The 14,670-nt window shown below is 45.0% G+C and overlaps 1 protein-coding gene across 1 annotated transcript in view; it reads left to right on the top strand.

Annotated features, from left to right (window-relative positions):
- The window catches only part of TMSB4X (thymosin beta 4 X-linked), a 50,417-nt gene that overhangs the window by 16,922 nt on the left and 18,825 nt on the right, over positions 1-14,670 (top strand). The gene's annotated exons all lie outside the window — the stretch shown is intronic.

The raw sequence follows: 14,670 nt of genomic DNA on the forward strand, positions 1-14,670 counted from the left end.
GTGGTGGTTTTCAGGGTTGAGTTCTTCCTGGGCTGTTGGCTCAAGGCTGCCCTCAGTTCCCGGCCATGTGGACTCCTTGCTGTGGCAGCTTGCTTCATCAAAGCCAACAAGAGAGAGAGATTGCTGACACCGTGGAAGTCGCCATCTTTGTAGTCTAATCAGGGAAGTGATAACCCATCACCTTGGCCATAGTCTGCTTGTTAGAGTTAAATCACCGGCCCTGCCAGCTCCATGGGAGTGATCACCTCAGTCCTGGAAAAGTGGTCCATGACCGAGATGGGCGGTTGTGATAGCCTTGCTGAGCCTCCCATCTTGGTCATAAATGGTGAATGCCAGGAGAGGGGACCATTGTGGCCATCTTAGCAGTTGGCCTACTATACCTTCATTTCAATATCTCAGAACTTTTGCAACTATGATACTTCTGATGTTAAGTTGCTATTTAGATTTATCATATATCCATGGCCATGTGGTTATATTACGCTGTGTTTGCATTAGTCCTTCTTTTACAATTACTTTTATAAATACTGGCTATAATATTTCACTTCTAAGGTTTAGATGCCATTTAAAGGCTAAGATGGATGGTATTTAAAGTGTTTTGCTTTTGTTTTTTTTACTTCTTAACCATTTTATAAAAGTGTGTAGCTAAATTAGAAGCATTTGGAGTATCTGTCAATTGCTATTGCTGTAAATCATGATATTAATGATTAAAGTGCTTCATTTCACATCATGAGCATATAATAAATACACAGTAGGGAAACAGATCTATAATATAAAATAAGTTACCTAAATGTCCATTGACAGATGAATGGATAAAGAAGATGTAGTACATATATACAGTGGAATACTACTCAGCCATAAAAAAAGAACGAAATAACACCATTTGCAGCAACATGGACGCACCTGGAGATTATCATACTACGTGAAGTAAGTCAGAAAGAGAAAGATAAATACCATATGGTATCACTTATATGTGGAATCTAAAATATGACACAAAGGAACCTATCTACGAAGCAGAAACAGACTCATGGACAGAGAACAGACTTGGTTGCCAAGGGGGAAGGGGAGGGACTGGGAGTTTGGGGTTAGTAGATGCAAACTATTCCATGTAGAATAGATGGACAACAAGGTCCTACTGTACAGCACAGAGAACTATATTCAGTGTCCTGGGATAAACCATAATGGAAAAGAATACTAAAAAAGAATGTATATATAACTGTCACTTTGCTGTACAGCAGAAATTAACACAACATTGCAAATCAACTATAATTTAAAAAATAAATAAAAGCCCGGGGGATTAAAAAATAAAATAAAATACCATCAACACTGGGTTTTTGGAGAATACTTAGGAAGAAAAAGCTTTGGTAGAAATCAAAGGGAGAACAGTTTTCATAAAGTTTGTACATTAAGATAATTATTAACAGAGAAATTCTATCTTTAGTTCCTACTCAGAAGACGTAATGTCAGAATGCCTACCTGTCGGTACCCTTTATGCAGTTCTGCCACATGTAACAATGTTGGCATTCCCTACCACCTCTGCTACCCCTTGGTTCCTCTGCATCTGTCCATAGCATCTTCTATCCAGTGTAGTATGAATCTTGAAGAGGTACCTTATGAACTTGAACTGAAAATAACTGGAAATTATTCGAGCGTAAGAAAGTAAAGTCCCTTTAGAATGAAAAGAAGAAAAATCTCCAGTGCACCTTACTACCTTAAGTACAGTCTCTTAATTAATCTTGCAGCATGAGTTACCTTTAAATATGAGTTTCTAAGGAACTGAACGAAATGATGTGTCTTAGTGTAACATGGACAAAGTGGAAATCAGTCAAGGACGATTTTAGCTTTGTCACGTTGAACCCTGTTCTGTGCCCATGATGTTAATAGAAAGGTATTTATGCTTGCATTTGTTGAGGCATGAAGACAAATATCTAAAAGCAGGACCATTCATGGTGGGGTGCAGTTACAGCTCGTTCCTGTGGATGCCACATTAACTTGTTGTCTGGTAGAAGCTCATTCCTGTGTTCTCTGATTGTTTTGGTAAAATAAAAATGTACATGTTTTCAGTGGTAGTGATTACAGGTCTATGTTAAGCTCACATACTTCGGCAGTGTCCTGTTGACAGAATGACAAGTTAATGAAAGTCACAAACAATTTTACCTTTTCCTTAGCAAACATCTTCATAAAGTGAAGGTAGTGAAATCAATGGTTAATAAAAACATTTGTTCTTGAAACTCATTCATTCCTCATTTAAGATACCATTATGGAAAAATCAGAACTGTAATTTTGTTGGTTGGTTGGTTGGTTTTGTTATGTTTTGCGGGAGAAGGAAGGATTATTACTTGCAGCAAGTAAGGAGAGCACCGGGGATCTTTGCCGAAGCGGTGTCTCCCAGACCTCTAATTTGTTAAAGAGAAAGCATTGTTTTGTTTTCTGTTATTTTTAAATGAATATATGATAACACCCATATACAAGCTTTTAAAAATTCAAATTTTACAAAGGGATGTATGATTAAATTTCAGTCTCCCTCCCAACACGACTTCGCTTCCTAGAGCCAATCACTGTTAAAAGTTCTTATGTAGGGCTTCCCTGGTGGCACAGTGATTGAGAGTCCGCCTGCCGATGCAGGGGACACGGGTTCGTGCCCCGGTCCGGGAAGATCCCACATGCCGCAGAGCGGCTGGGCCCGAGAGCCATGGCCGCTGAGCCTGCGCGTCCGGAGCCTGTGCTCCGCAACGGGAGAGGACACACAGTGAGAGGCCCGCGTACCGCGGGAAAAAAAAAAATAGTTCTTATGTATCCTTTTGTATTATAAGTGTAAAGGCTCAGTTGCTGTAACCAAGAGATCCAACAATACTGAAGTTTATTTCTTTATCCCATACGCTATGGCCTGAATGTTTGTGTCCTCCCAAAATTCACATGTTGAAACCTAACCCCCAAGGTGATGGTGTTAGGAGGTTGGACCTTTGGGAGGCGATTAGGTCATGAGAGCAGATCCGTCATGAATGTGATTAGTGCCCTTATAAAAGTGGTCCAAGAACCCTCCCTTGCCCCTTCCACCATGTGACGGTACAGCAAAAAGATAGCTACCTAGGAAGCGTGCTCTCACCAGACACTGAATCTGCCAGTGCCATGATCTTGGACTTCCCAGCCTCCAGAATTTTGAGAAATAAATGTTTGTTGTTTATAAGCCACCCAATCTCTGGTATTTTGTGATAGCACCCTGGACGGACTGAGACACCCATAACAGTTCCAATGAGAATAGTTTGGGTTGGCAGGGCAGCTCTGCTCTACATGGCCATTCAAGATCCCATGTTCCTTTCTCTTGTTGCTCTGCTGTCCCCCAGGGAATTGGCATCACCTCCATCGTCCAGGCAGGGTCACCAGTGAGGGTGGGTTCCCACTGTAGGCAGGGGGAAAAATAACAAGGAAGAATACTCAGACCAGTGTCTTAAGGCCTAGACTCAACAGCGGCAAACATCTGCTCCCCTTCCATTAGTGAGGACCTATTTGACGCCACATAACTGCAAGGTATGCTGGGAAATATATATATTTCAAATATAACTGTGGAAGCAAGAGAAGGGATTTGGGAGATAGCTAGCAGTCTCTGCCACAACTTCTAGAAGCTTTCAGTTTGCATATCTAAGCCTTTAATTGCTCTTTTACTATAAAGGAGCAGACTCTATACTACTCTTCTACATTTTGCTCTTTTCACTTAAAATTTCTCAGTGTATATTTTTCTTTCTAACGGCTGCATGGTACTGACTTATACGAATGTATCAGAAGGTATTTTCCCCATCCTTTATTGCTGAACATTTAGATTGCTTCCAATCTTTTGGTATTACAAATAATTCTAAAATACTTATATCTTCGTGTTCACGTATACCTATCTTTATAGACTAAGTTTAGTGCAGTGATAAAGTGGTCTGCAGACTGATGCTGAGTCGCACCCTGGGGTGCGTTCTCTGCACTCTCAGTACCGTTTCCTGCCACGTGGAGACTCCGTCTCAGAGGGCAGTCTCCATTCTTTTGATGCAGCTGGTTCCTACTCAAATATTTTACACTGTTCATGCAACAAAAATTGAGGGAGCACCTCCTGTGTGCACCAGATGTCACTGTGTCACAGCACACTTGTGCGGAGTCGTTGGACCAATGGTGACTGGCCTGCTCTCCCCTCTCCAAGTCCGGGCTTCAGGTGAGCATGTTTCCTCGGGGTGAAAGAGGGGAAGGAAGAGAGGGCTGTGGGAAGGAGCAGCTGTGTTCCAGCAGTCAACATCTGTGTGTGTGAAGGACTCTCTGGGAGGTCTGCCAGGCCTCCATGCTCCAGCTGGTCCTACCACAGTACTGGAAACCCTCCACACAATGCTCATTGCTACATCCTAAAGGAGCCAAGAGTTAGAGCATTAACACTTTAGCTATAATTAGGTCCGCAGACCCCTTCTATTGAGATAGAATAGGCCTCACACATTCCAAACCTCTTCTATCTTTTTCAAGGCTCCATCCTCCCCTATTATCATTTTTGGTGGTGAGAATACAAAAGTATCGGGCCTGGGATATCTCACCTTTTATCTCATCTATCTTCTTCAATTCACAATTTCTACTTAATGGACAAATGCTCTTTGAACAACTTATACGTGTTGGTTCCAAAATGGCCAAAATCTATCAGCTAACCAATGGATAAATAAAATGGGGTATAGCCATACAACGGAATATTATTCAGCCTTAGAAAGGAAGGAAGTACTGACACACACTACAACATGGATGTGCCTTGGAAACCTGATGCTCAGTGAAAGAAGCCTGTCACAAGAGACCACATACTGTATGATGCCATTTATAGGAAATGTCTAGAATAGGCAAGTCCATAGAGACAGCAATAAGTGGTTCCCTGGGGGCTGGGGCATTGTAAAAAGATGGGAAGTGACTGCAAATGGTAACAGGATTTCTTGTTGGAGCGAGGCAAATGTTCTAAAAGTCATTATAGTGATGGTTGTACAACTCTGTGGATCTACTGACAGCCTTATTTCTCTTCTTTGCCCTTTTTTGGGTGGCTTTTCTAGCATCGCCCCACCATGTCTGAAGCTCCTGGCATTTCTACTCTTCACTCTTGAAGTCCTCTCTATCAGCTCACTTTGGTCCTCTGCTTTTTTCTTGGAGCTGGTTAAGATTTGCCAAATCCCTCTTCGGCACTGATCTCTGTTGGCCTCTGTAAAATGCCCGGGTCTGGTCATAGCAAATCACTCCACCTTTTGAGCATGATTCCTCATTTGCAGAATGGACTACATGATCTCTACGTTATTTTCTAACATTACAACTGTATTAGTTTCCTAGGGTCACCCTCACAAAGTACCACAAACTGGGTGGCTTAAAAACAAGTTTATTGTCTCACGGTTCCAGAGGCTAGAAGTCTGAAATCAAGGTGTCTACCGGGCAGTGATCCGTCTGAAACGTGTAGGGGAGGATCCTTCCTTGCCTCTTCTAGCTCCTGGTATTTGCTGGCAGTCCTTGGCGTTTCTTGGCTGTAGACGCATCACTTCAATCTCTGCCTCCATTGTTACATGGCTGCCTTCCCTCTATGTGTCACTTCTCTTCTTATAAGGACGCCAGTCATGTTGGATTAAGGGTCCACGCCTACTCCAGCATGGCTTCATTTTAACTAATGTGATCTGCAACAGCCCTATTGCCAAACGAGGTCTCATTCTTTTTTTAAAATTTATTTATTTTTGGCTGCGTTGGGTCTTCGTTGCTGCGCGCGGGCTTTCTCTAGTTGCGGCGAGCGGGAGCTACTCTTCACTGCAGTGCACGGGCTTCTCATCGCAGTCGCTTCTCTGATTGCGGAGCACGGGTTCTAGGCGCGCGGGCTTCAGTAGTTGTAGCTTGCAGGCTCTAGAGCGCAGGCTCAGTAGTTGTGGCACATGGACTTAGTTGCTCCGCGGCATGTGGGATCTTCCCGGACCAGGACTCAAACCCGTGTCCCTTGCATTGGCAGGCGGATTCTTAACCACTGTGCCACCAGGGAAGCCTGCGGTGGTTTCTCTTGTTGCAGAGCACGGGCTCTAGGCACACGGGCTTTGGTAATTGCAGCACGTGGGCTCAGTCGTTGTGGCACGCAGGCTCTAGAGCGCAGACTCAGTAGTTGTGGCGCACGGGCTTAGTGGCTCCACGGCATGTGGGATCTTCCCGGACCAGGGCTCGAACCCGTGTGCCCTGCATTGGCAGGCGGATTCTCAACCACTGCGGCACCAGGGAAGCCCCACGAGGTCACATTCCGAGGTACTGGGAGTTTGGAAGGACTTCAACATAAAATTGGGGGTGGGGGGACACAGTTCAACTCATAACAACAACCATGGCTTTTCTTCTTTAGAAATCACTCAGAACTCCACAAAAGTTGAAAATGCCCTTGTGAAAGGGAAAGTCATTTATGAATATTGGAAGAATAAAGGCAATTTCCCTCTCAGCTATTAATAGAGCTATTATACTGATATGGCCAGGTTTCCACCGTCATTATCCTTGAACTTAAAACCATAATAGTATCCATTATTTCCCGTGAGTACAAAAGAAGTTTGCACAGTTGTGTTCTCTTCCTTTCTGCCCTTGAGTGCTTTCAGGGAATGGGGAAATTGGTAAAGCCCCATGTCTTACTCAGCAATCACACTGTAGTCTTAGGGGAACAAGGGAAGGGATAACTGTGTTTTGAACCTGCAGGAGGCATCTCAGGACTTCCTCTGCCAAAGACTCAAAATGGAAAATGGTCTTTATAAATGTCCCTTCAGTGTGCAAAGGGAAGAGACTAGAGGTTCCAACAGAAAAACAAAAACCCCACTTATGATAGTAGAATATTGCCATTGGGAAGCTGTTTATTTTTTGAGCCTTTTAATTTCTAGTGAGAAACGCACTTCTAGTAGAGAAAAAAGACCCCTCTGTCTTACCTTCCCAGTCTTCCTCTCCTTTGACATTCTACCTGGACTATTTTAGGGATAAGTCTCTAGTTATCTCAGTAATGATGACACCAGAAGCTCAGAGATGACCAAGAGCGATGTCTGGATTTGCAGGAAAAGCTCACATGCAGGTGCCCAAGCCAGAAACCCGAGGCTCACTGTCGACTCCTGCATCTCACCCCCACACCCAACCATTCATCTAGCAGTCTTGACTTCACCTCTTAAATTTGTCTCCCATCTGTCCTCCGTCTTCATCTCCATCATCAACATGCCTTATCCAAGCTACGAGCATCTCTCATTGGCTTCCTGGTATCCACTCTGGTCCCTGCAATTCAGTAGTAGCCAGTGATTCGTGTAAAAGGTGTGAGTACTGAATTAACTTTAAAATCTTAATTCCTAAACAAGGCACACAACGCTCTCCATAACCTCCCATTCTCCTGCCCCACCAGCCTCCTCTCTAAGCGTCCCCATCACAGGCCTTGGTTCACGCTGAGAACGCACCAAACCCTCTTGCGTCAGGGCCTCCACTCATGCTATTGCCCTGAGGCACCTCTTCCTCCAGGCTTCACTTACCTAATTCCTCTTCATCCTACAGGGAGAGGTTAGATATCACTTACAGAGGCTATTCCCTAACCTCTAAATCTCCCTTATACTATCATCTTAGCATTGATCACTAGTTTTATTGTGTAGATGATAGAGAAATGGATAGAGTGCTATTAACACATGGGTCTTCCATTAGACTGTGGCTTCCAGGGACGAGGGAAGGTGTCTTTTGATCCATCCTTCTGTCCCCAGTGTTCATTACCATGCTTGATACACAATAAACTTCTCAGTAAATACTTTTCAAGTGAATGAATGAATGCATGAATGAAGGTTCAGATAGACTTCTCCAGCTGCATGCCAGGACAGATGTGGTATAAGCAGGAGGTCACACTGTCATATATCACACTGCAGTGCCTGTGGTGGTGGGGAGCTTCTTAACCCTCCGTTTCCCCCTTTCCCACTCCCAGTAGCAAGCATGGTGGTTGTCAGTTGGGTCCTATATAGCGCCAACCACCTTGGATGCCGTGATGCCGAGTCCATGAGGTTCTGCGCCCAGGCAAGAATCATTTGCATTCTTCTCTGACTGTTGGGCTGTGATTCAGAGCAAGTGCAGCATAGACGAAGAAGTCAGTTGAGTGCAACAGTATAGAGATCATATGATGATCCACAAACAGATACATAATAACAGTGAGTGTGTTCTCCACCAGAAATTCTCCTGAGGTCAAATAGCTTTGGGAACGGCTTGGCTATCAGAGTATTCCTAACAGGCATTTCCATCTCCAAGAGGGATTTGAAGGCCTGCTAGAGAGTCATCCAACATAGTGAGTCCCTGGAAATGTTCCCGGGTACACGGCGACAGTAGCTATTCTGCCATGGATTGTTCTGTTCTAAAAGCCCCCAAAATAATAGTCTAGGCCACGTGCCTTGAGGCCTTTATATCCAGCTGATTGCCTCCTTGAACTGGCCCTACCGGGTCTCCAGAGGGGACATTATGGCTTCTAAAGAGAGAAGTGACAACAAAGCAGATTATAATTCAGAAGTAATAAATAATGAAACTGTAAAAATGATAGAATCTTCTTTGGTATAGGATAAAGCGGTTAATATTCATTTCTAAAGCATCATTGGCCATGCAAAGGATAATTTTAGTACTTGACATGAACTGAAAACAGACATGATACTTCCATTGATTGGGCTAAACTTTGCTGCGGCTTAACGAGCTCTCTAGGGACTTATTAAGGAATATTGTGCTTTCAAAGATGTCAGATCCAGTGGGAATGACTAAAGCAGTTAGTCTCTAATCTTGGAAGAATTTCCACCTTTGAATCAGCCAACCAGATCTAACCAAGGTTGGACACTCTAGCAATATTGCTTACATTGGAAACCAATATGAAATGTGTACACGTATGTAAAATGTATACATATAGTATATGTGGAGAAGTATCTATACATAAAGATGGTCATCATTGACTGCTTAGTAGATATTAAGAAATTTAGTTAATAAAATTTAAAACAAGGAAATTGTGAGGAAAATGAGAGCATGACACAGCAATTTCTCTGTTTCTGTTTACATGTTTTTTCCTACTCTCCATTTTATAATGGCAGGGCCACTGAAAGGCGTCACCTCATGAAAAAAACACAAAAAAGACAAAATCCTGAAGATTTCCTTAGAGGGAATTCCTTCTCCTGGTTCAGCACATAGGCTAAAAGGTAGCTAAAGGTGAACAGGTATTAGCTGTGTTCAGTGGTGGGGGGGGGGAAAGAGAAAGAACAGGAAGGATGGGGTGAGTGGGAAAAGCCACAGTTCAGAGGCATTTGAGGGAAGGAGCAGAAAATAAACTGCTTCACAGGCTGTAATAACCCACATATTACCTATGATCTCTAGAACTTATTGTTTGACATGTATATAATAAGCAAATTAAGAGATAAGGAGCATGTAACAACGATGATTGAGTGGAGCTTCCCAAAGAAAGTTTAAAATTTATGTCTGGGGCTTCCCTGGTGGCACAGTGGTTGAGAGTCCGCCTGCCGATGCAGGGGACGCGGGTTCGTGCCCCGGTCCGGGAGGATCCCAAATGCCGTGGAGCACCTGGGCCCGTGAGCCATGGCCGCTGAGCCTGCGCGTCCGGAGCCTGTGCTCCGCAACGGGAGAGGCCACAACAGTAAGAGGCCCGCGCGTACCGCAAAAAAAAAAAAAAAAAAAAGCATTTAACTTTTATGTATACATTTTTCTTTAATTGTTAGAAATTTGTTTTTATTGATCCAGAAATCTTTCTCCTTATATATTTCTATATATTTCTCCCTAAATGTTCCACCCACTGGGCATGGTACTGGACACAGAGGTCTGAAAGATGCAAGTACAGGATTCCTGAACTCCAGGAGTACAAATCCAGTAGAGATGATCCTGGACAAATGATACTGCAGAGTGATACTTGACTAGATTCAGGAGAATGGGAAGACATGAGTCAGAAACAGGTTCTAAGGCAAAAATCCGCACACCTTGGAGACTAAATGGATTTATGGAGTGAAGCCCAGGAAGGTTTCCAGGGTTTAGGCTGACAGATTTGGGAGGAGAATGAGGAATCAGTTGTAAAATCAGGCCACTTTGGGGAGAACTGGTTTTCAGTTTTGACTTGTTGACTTTGGGTGATGGTGGGAGCCTTTAGGGCAGGGCTTCTCAGCCTTGGCACTGCTGGCATTTTGGACTAGATTATTCTTTGTTGGGGGAGGGGTGTCCTGTACACTGTAGGATGTTTAGCAGCATCCCTGGCCTCTACCCTCTACATGCCAGTAGCGCCCCCTCCCACAGTTTATATGCTACACCTATCAAGAAGAAAACTTACTAAATTCTTAGAGTCCAAGTCTCTATCCATTGGCTACGGATTATAAAAAGTTGCCCACTTTTGTCATTAAACTTGGAAAAAACAGGAGAGAGTTTATTCCACATTTATACCACAATGTGCTCACACCTGTATCCTCCCAAGTGCCAAGCACAGTTTAGAGCATTTGTTTAATAAATGTGGAATAAAATTCTGGAAAGTGAACTGATAAATATGTTTATTGTATAAATGATGCACATGGCCTAAAAGTGGCTAGTTTGGTGGAGAAAGTGACACGTTCACTTTATGTGCGACTCAGCCTTCTCGATACTTCTTGATATTCCATTACTTCTCTTCCAGCCCTGCCTCAGTGGCTGCCATTTTCACTGAAGCAGTGGAGCCCTCCATAGTTCCACATACGATAAACCCAGAAATGCTGACAATTCTATAAATAGTGAGAAGGCCTTAGAGCGGTTGTTTAAAACATGCGGAGTGAAATTCTGGAAAGTAATCCGATGAATATGTTTGTTATATAAATGATGCACACGTTAACCTTTCCAGAGATTTCCATGGTTTTTTAACGGGGGGCAGTATCTTAAAACCAAACGAATGCATTTCTAATGACATCCCTTTGAACAATGTTGAAGGGATATAGTTTGAGCAAACAGCTACTGTGACAGGTTGGCTTTTTCTGGTCTCCCTGCCCCTTCAACTCATCAGGATGGCTTTGCACACCTTCCCAGCCTCCAGTGGCCAGAAGTTTCAAGTTAGGCCCTAATCTGGACACATGATCACGATTTTCTGATCACAGAACATGAAACATTACAAAAGGAAGGCTCATTTAAGTGGCAAGTGAACGTGGTCCAAAGACAATGTAAACTACTAGATGCGTGTGTCTCCCTATTCGCATTACCCCGTCTGATACGTTTAAGGAAGAGTCCTTTCTGCCTGCAGCATTGCTGGTGAATGTGGAGCGACAGCGTGAGCGGGGTCCAGCTGGGACTGACCTCCACCTGGGGGCGTGCGACTCACTCTGCCACAGCAGTCAACACCCATCGCCGCCGACAGGTGGCAGCCGCGGTCTGCCTAAAGCTTTGGTTTTCGCTTCACAAGGATCTCAGGGTGTGGAAACCCTTATTGTTTACTCTGAGATCTAGCTTCTCACCTGCCTGAGGACTCAAATCCTCCTCCAACCAGTACTACCACAGCCTCAGAGCAAATGTGTTGAGACTAAGAGAGCTGATAAAAGTCTGGATCGGTGCACATCAGAGAATGGGCTCTCTCTCATAAAACCGTACATGGTTTGTCCAGCAATTTCTAGGTTTAATCAATCTAGACGGGAACCAGTAAACTCAAGTGCCAGTTTTTTATTGGCTCCTGGTGAAGTTACACGAGGCTGGGAGAACTGGTTTTCTAAGTGTGGGGCTTCTTTATTCCCTGAAACATGTTCTAGAAAATGTTCTGAGGCCTTTCACCTCCTGCCCAGCCAGGGCCTCCAACTGTAACTGGATGCTAAGCTTTTCTCAAACAGACACTTTATAAACAGCAGGAAACCCCAGAAACAGAAATGTAAAGTGGGAGTGAGGAAAATAAACTGGGCTGCAGTGGGTCTCTCCTGGGCTGCACGTGGGGATCAGCTGGGAGTTTCCCACTCCAGAGCTTCTGATTAACTGGTCTGAATGCAACCTGGGTAGTTGGAGTTTTCAAAGATCCCCGGGTGATTCTAGTGCTCAACCAAGACTGGGAACCATTGTTAGATGGGAGCCTTTGCTCCTGTGTTAAGTAAATCCCCACGCCCACGAGCTAGATTCCTCCTGCCTTAAGCAAGTTTCAAATAAAACCCCAACCTTAGGAAGGAACAGTTAGCACAGGGTCAGAGAAATGGGAACCTGATTTAAATGGAGCATAAAGCAAAGTCAGTTTTTTTCTCTCTCAAATCGCCTCCATTCACTGCTCCCAAAGAATACCAGCCTGTTATTTACTTTATCCATCTGTGAATGAAGGGGTTGTATTTGCTGACCTTCACATACTTCCACGTTGCCTAAGAGGAAGCCATGCTGCACTTCGGCTTTTGAGTGATCTGGCAGTTTTTTTGCATCACGTCCCTTTGAACCTTCGCATTGGACGGTGAAGCCTACCACCTTAGATTGATGGTTACATTTTTTTTTTTTTTTTTTGCGTTACGCGGCCCTCTCACTGCTGTGGCCTCTCCCGTTGCGGAGCACAGGCTCCGGACGCGCAGGCTCAGCGGCCATGGCTCACGGGCACAGCCGCTGCGCGGCATGTGGGATCCTCCCGGACCGGGGCACGAACCCGTGTCCCCTGCATCGGCAGGCGGACTCTCAACCACTGCGCCACCAGGGAAGCCCAATGGTTACATTTTTTAAAAATAAATTTATTCATTTTTGGCTGCGTTGGGTCTTCGTTGCCGCGCGCGGGCTTTCTCTAGTGGCGAGCGGGGGCTGCTGTTCGTTGCGGTGCGCGGGCTTCTCACTGCGGTGGCTTCTCTTGTTGCGGAGCATGGGCTCTAGGCGCACGGGCTTCAGTAGTTGTGGCACGTGGACTTCAGTAGTTGTGGCTCACGGGCTCTCTAGAGCACAGGCTCAGTCGTTGTGGCGCACGGGCCTAGTTGCTCTGCGGCATGTGGAATCTTCCCGGACCAGGGCTTAGACCCGTGTCCCCTGCATTGGCAGGTGGATTCTTAACCACTGCACCACCAGGGAAGCCCGATGGTTATATTTTTAAACATGCTGTTAAGTCCCATGATTCTCTTGGACAGTTAGACTAACTGACCTCTCAAGGGCAGGCAGAGTTGGTGGGGGGGTGGGGTGTAGCATGGTCGTGGGGTGTGGTGGAGGGACCGGAGCCTTGGAGCACGTGACAAGCTGGCCTCACCCGCCTCTCGCCATGAGCGTGATCTTACGCAGGTTTATCACTGGCTTCGGGCTTCACCTTGCTCATCTGTACTCTAAGGCAATCATAACCATGTCGGATGGTTTGTCTTAAATAAATGGGATAAAGCTGTTATGTGCTGGGAAAGTTTAACAACTGGTTCGGGGCATGGGAAGCCCCCCGATTTGTAGTGTTGGCCAATTTCCGTAGTGTCAATGCTCCCACCGTGGCTGATTTCAAGATACCAGTGTGACGTCACTGAATGTGGAACTGGGAAGAGATGTGGACCATCTTGGATAAACCATCTTGTAGAACCTGCCTAGAATGTAGCATATGCTCACAAGAGGTTACATCCTTGTCATCCCATCCCCCCGTAGGAATATATATGCCAACATAGGGCTTTACTCTTTTTAAAGCTCTTTCACATACACTATCTCATTAAATTCTCAGGGCAACATTGTGAGATGGGCAGGGCAGGTGTTATTTCTACGTTTTACAGATGAGAAGCCTCAGGCTCAGAGAGTCTAGAACAAACTGCTCAAGGCCACACAGTAAGTAATCTATAAAATGGGGGCAGTAAGCAGAATCATGGCCCCCAAAGATGTTTGCATCCTACTGTCTGGGACCTATGAATATGAAGGTCACATGGCAGAAGGGAATTTAGTTGCAGCTGGAACGAAGGTTGCTAGTCAGCTGACCTGAAAACAGGGAGAGGGTCCTGAATTATCCAGGTGGGGCCCATGTAATCCCAAGGGTCCTCACAAGGGGAAGAGGGAGGCAGAACCAGAGGAAATGTAGCTACAGGGGAAGAGTCAAAGAGATGCAATGTTGCTGTTTTTGAAGATGGAGGAAGGGGCCACAAGCCAAGGAATGTGGACGGCTTCTAGAAGCTGCAAGAGGCGAGAAAGCAGCTTCTTCCCTAGAGCCTCCAGAAAGGGACACAGCCCTCCAGCACCTTGATTTTGGCCCCGTGAGGCCTGTGAGGGACTTCTGATCTCCAGAGCTGTAAGACGATACATTTGTGTTGTTTAAGCTGCTAAGTTTGTGGTCATTTGTTACAGCAGCCATAGGAAAGGAATACAGTGGACTGGCAATTAGGCCTCGTCACCCCTCAAGTCACAGCTCACGTTCCACCTCCTGAGGGAGTCTTTTTTCCCTTGCCCTTTGTAGGCCTTTGCTTTCACCCCTGAGTTCCCATAATACCTGGCTTTTAGTGTTTACCATATGGTTATAATTCTTGGCATCCCTGTCAGCCTTTTCTCTAATCCCTAAAGGCAAGATAGTTTTCTCCTCACTTTTGTGTCACTTTCTGCCAGCGTGGTACCTTCCCCGAGACCAGAACATAATAACTAGATTCAGAACGTATGAATGTGTGAATGAATGCTGACATTAGCAATAGTACTGCACCTCAGCATCACCAGAAATCATGGTGCTGAGCTGTCACAGCTACAGGACAATTAAAAGCATCTCTTGGTAGCACCTGGAGCTAC

Source organism: Leucopleurus acutus (assembly GCF_964270905.1).
Source record: "Leucopleurus acutus genome assembly, chromosome: X".
NCBI classification, from domain to species: domain Eukaryota; kingdom Metazoa; phylum Chordata; class Mammalia; order Artiodactyla; family Delphinidae; genus Leucopleurus; species Leucopleurus acutus.